Source organism: Atta colombica, unplaced genomic scaffold, assembly GCF_001594045.1.
Source record: "Atta colombica isolate Treedump-2 unplaced genomic scaffold, Acol1.0 scaffold105, whole genome shotgun sequence".
In the NCBI taxonomy this organism is placed as follows: Eukaryota; Metazoa; Arthropoda; class Insecta; order Hymenoptera; family Formicidae; genus Atta; species Atta colombica.
The window spans coordinates 1,943,181-1,947,819 of NW_017259190.1; the positions used below are offsets into that span (position 1 = coordinate 1,943,181).

Genomic DNA, 4,639 nt, shown 5'->3' on the forward strand with positions numbered 1-4,639 from the left:
TGCTTAGTGATTCTTTAATATGATTGGTTTCTGTCTTTAGTTCTTCGCTGGATCTAAGTGGAGGAACTAATCATATTAAAGAATCATTAAGCGTTAACTGATGAGTTTTCTCTGCTGCACGCTGCAGCTAATGTTACTTATTGTTAGATTTGTTAATTATATTAAAAATTATATTAATTTTGTAATAAATATATTTAAGATTGTTGATAAGAGTCGTATTTGAAATAGCTGTGAAGCTAATAAAGATTCATTCCTTATCTCTCTCTCTCTCTCTCTCTCTCTCTCTCTCTCTCTCTCTCTCTCTCTCTCTCTCTCTGAGGGGAAGACATCCCAGGGCGCTTATAATAAATGTACGCTTTCTCTCTTTCTCTCTCTCTCTTTCTCTGTAGCGTCGCATTTAAGAGGATATACGTGACAGGTATATGCGCGCGTGAAACCGGTCGACCGACACTTTGGATCCTGCTTTTTGCAAAGGGCCAATCTCCTTCCTCCCTTTCTCCACTTGCGCCACTTCTATCCTCACCCCTTTGTTTCCTTTACTTTCTTGTCATGCTCCCTTCCCGTCTGATCGTGAAGATATGTTGTACAGGATATATAACCGGAGCAAGATATAAGAAAGAAGTGAGCTAAAGATCGAAATACAAGAAGAGATTAATTGGAAAACTGACGTGAGATTGAAGAATGCAAATTAGATTCTAGGGGATATTGTGACACTGAGACTATTCGATAAAAAAATATTTGACAAGGATAAATATGAATAAGATATCCGCGTATTCGGTAGACAATTTATATTTCGGTAACAACTTATCTGTTGTTATCCTTATCCGTTTCTTGGATGATTAAATTGAATTAATTTTTATCTATCTTATAATTATTCCCAAACAGGGGGTCATCAGAAATAAATATTGTAAATTCATACAATTATATATTATACAATAATTGTTACAATTTTTCTTATTATATTATTTTAATCATATTAGAAAAAGTTTTAATCGATTCTTTACCTATTTATTGAAGTATCACTTTAATATTTAATTAAATTTAAATAATATATTTATGCACAATAAAGTCTTAAGAAAGTAAAATAATCTATCAATCTATATATGATTAGGATTAAAGCTTTCGATTTAGTATATTTTTTCCATACTTTTTTAAATAATAAATAAATAAATAATTTATTAATTAACCGTAATATGAATGATTTTCTAATTTCTAATTAATATAATTGTTGAAAGACCCAAGGAGGTACCATAAATGTGCATCAGACTCATTCAGTCCAATTTAATCAATTCGGGCTTAGGATTCGAGAGACGGATGAAGATTAAGCGTGATCCATACGGAAGCGTAACTCTAAGCAACGACGCCGACGAAGAGAGTCCTGTTTGATTCTCGGCCCTTATCGTCAGACCACCCTGGACGCGTATATATCTCGAACGTTGCATCTACCTGTCGACATATAAGGCACGCGCTGTCTGGGGGATACAAAACTGAAGGTGGACGGTCGTTGGCCGGGAGAGAACGACCTGAAGTCTCGACATGTGGATGAGAGAGGAAGAAAACGAGATGGGGTACGAAATGAGGATTGAGCGAGAGAGCTATTTTACGACGAAGTTGTGCTCTGCCAATTCTCTCTTCGCGAAACGTTTTCAGAAACGTGATGGGAAAACCGACGATTACGTGCTTGTCTATGCATTCCGTTGCTTGATTCATACGTTAAGATCACGATTGTAGTGCGATTTATATAGTTATACAATTAGGGGCTTATATTTTTTATAAAATGTTAGGGGCTTATATTTTTTCATTTATCCAGAATTTCTTTTACCTGCTCTGGAGAAGATATACTAAATTTTAATAAATTTTAATAAATTGTTTGAATAACACCAACTAAATATGATATATTTGCATATATTTGATATCAAAACCATTAATTTGATTTAACTATCATTTTTCTTATTGAGTAAATATTTACTTATTATAAATAAATGTGAGTACTAATTTATGAGTACTAAATTTTTATTAAAATTTAGTATAAATTTAATATTTTTTCCAGTGTGTATTATTGGTTGTCAATTATATATAAGTTTAAAACCTATTCTACAATGTGCTCTTTGTTTTCTATTTCTTATTTTTTATCTTTTGCTTTTTTCTCCTTTACATTTTATCAATAATTGTATTTGCTGCTACGTATTTCTTGTTTCTTTCGTAACTTTTATCTCGGGCGATATAAAACAAAAAACCGCATAAGAAGCAAAAAGACAAGATGTAAAGAATAACAAAAGACAAGAAACAAGAAACAAAAAACACATTGTAGAACAAGCTTAAAGGGTTCTTGAATTAAAGAATAATTTATAGCAAATGTCATAAATCGAATTGTTCGCGGAATGCGACCGAGCAAATGTTAGTGGTATCGCGAGCAAAAGATAAAGAAACAGGAAATTCAATCGATTCATGCGACCATGGCGACGTTACTACGTGAGTGTGCCAGCGCGTAATAACGAATAAAGTTATTATACTATTATAGGTGCGATAAGAAAATTGCAGCACACAATGTCAGTTTTATCTTTGGTTCTTCTTATGGTTTTAAACTGTCCACGGATGCGTTCACTTCGTGAATGTTCGCTAATACTATGGGCAAACTGTTTGCTTTCATCAAACTGTAATGCAAGCTGTTTAATATGAACGAGACGATCGAGCGCAAACTATTTGCAAATGTCTAGAGAACATCGATTTCAGAGTATGCATACTGTAGCAAACAGATTGTTACTCGTAACTTGCTTGCGTTTTGATATAAATTTTAAAAAATATCTATTAGAACATCATACACGAAAGAAAAAAATATTCCAGTTTATAATTATTAATTTTTTGATTTTTTCTAATTTAGCGATCTAAGATTTTTATATATCGAGTTTTATATCCAATAATGCAAAAAAATTGCAATAACATTGTTATTATTACTAATTATAAAATTTTATAATTTTATATAAATATAATTAAAAAAAAATTTTTTTTAATTAAAAAAAATTATATAAATCAATAAGGTGTATAAAAAATACACAATACACTATAAAGTCTTGAGTAAAACAGATAATAAATTACACATGCAGATAATTGTAATTATTACAAATGAGATTTAATTATTTAAAAATTATTATATACATGTAATTAGGCATGTAATTTTATGAGAACATGATCATCAGCAAATGAATTTGAAAAACGTGATTTATCGCGTCAGAATTGTTTACGTGACTTTATTAGAAAAAAATCACATGGAACTTTGTCGACTGCCGCATTATTAGTGAAATAATCATGACTCGCAATTGACGTTTACTTTCAATTTCAATTTTAGTCGTGCAGTTTGTTTTGACTCGCTGCAGTGGCTTGAGTTTCATTGACCTCTGTATGCTTTTATCGATCATAAGTCTTGCCTAAGTAGCTCTTATAGACTATTCAATTTTTGCAGTGAATTATCGGTGTTTTATTGATAATAATATAACAATATTGAATATTATTATTTCTTGTCTCTTATTTTCAATCTGCACGTTAAAGTTATAATTGCTTTTTATTATTCACAAAAAAGACGAAATAAAAAGTGAAGTTTTTATTACAAGATTTTGATGTTCTTCTTCTATAATATTTTTTTCGACAAAAATAAAAATAGCTTAAAAATTATGACTGATAACTTTTTTCTAAAGATTAATATTAATATCGATAGGTTCAGAGATATTCTTGATATACATTTGCAAAAAAGATAAACGTGCTGATGCATATAAGGTGAATGTGCGCGCGATATTTTTTTGTATCAGCTATATTTAACTCTTACTTGCAAGGTCATACAAATGAGTCATCGTATATCGTCGTTGATTTCTTGAAAATAGGAGATGGGAAAGTTTCATGATAATTCATTGTCATGAATTGTATTTTTATTCTTATTTATAATCATTATATGAGTTCCATATTGAAAAAATATATTAAATGAGATATTCAAATTAAAGTTTCACATCTATGTTGACAGAAACATGTAGTATTTACTAAATGTATACATGTATTTATATTTGACAAGACTTATTAATTGGATTCAATCATTTTTTTATTTGTCGTAAGTAAATGTTAAATTAAGTACTTATTAACTTATTATATCATTTACTTACGGTAAGTAAATATTACTTACTTACGGTAGTAAATAAAGAACATGGTAATTAAATCAAATTAACAGTTCTTGCATCAAATATAATATAAATATATAATTATAAATATATAATATAAATATATATTTACGTAAATATTTTCGGTAATTATTACGAATATTTTCTAATAGTTCAAACAAATATTTATTAAAATTTTTCAGTATATAAACATAATATATTTCAATAATCATATTTAGTTAGAAATTTAAGAATATATTTAATAGAAATGCAAGAAATACAAACATAATTATTTCTGATATTATTAAAGTACAACTAAATTACAACTGTAGTGCCACGCTTCGCAATATTACATATGAGACAAGACTGAATAACCTTATTAAATGTCTATGTTTTAAAATAATATAAAAAACTAATTTCATCAATAAATAAGAATGGAATATAAAAAATTAAATAGAACTAATTTATTTATTATAAAACAAATATCACGAATCACT

General features: G+C 28.8%; 1 protein-coding gene across 2 annotated transcripts in view; it reads left to right on the forward strand.

Annotated features, from left to right (window-relative positions):
* LOC108690496 (serine/threonine-protein kinase tricorner) overlaps positions 1 to 4,639 on the forward strand; it is a 138,804-nt gene that overhangs the window by 1,008 nt on the left and 133,157 nt on the right. The window lies entirely within an intron of this gene.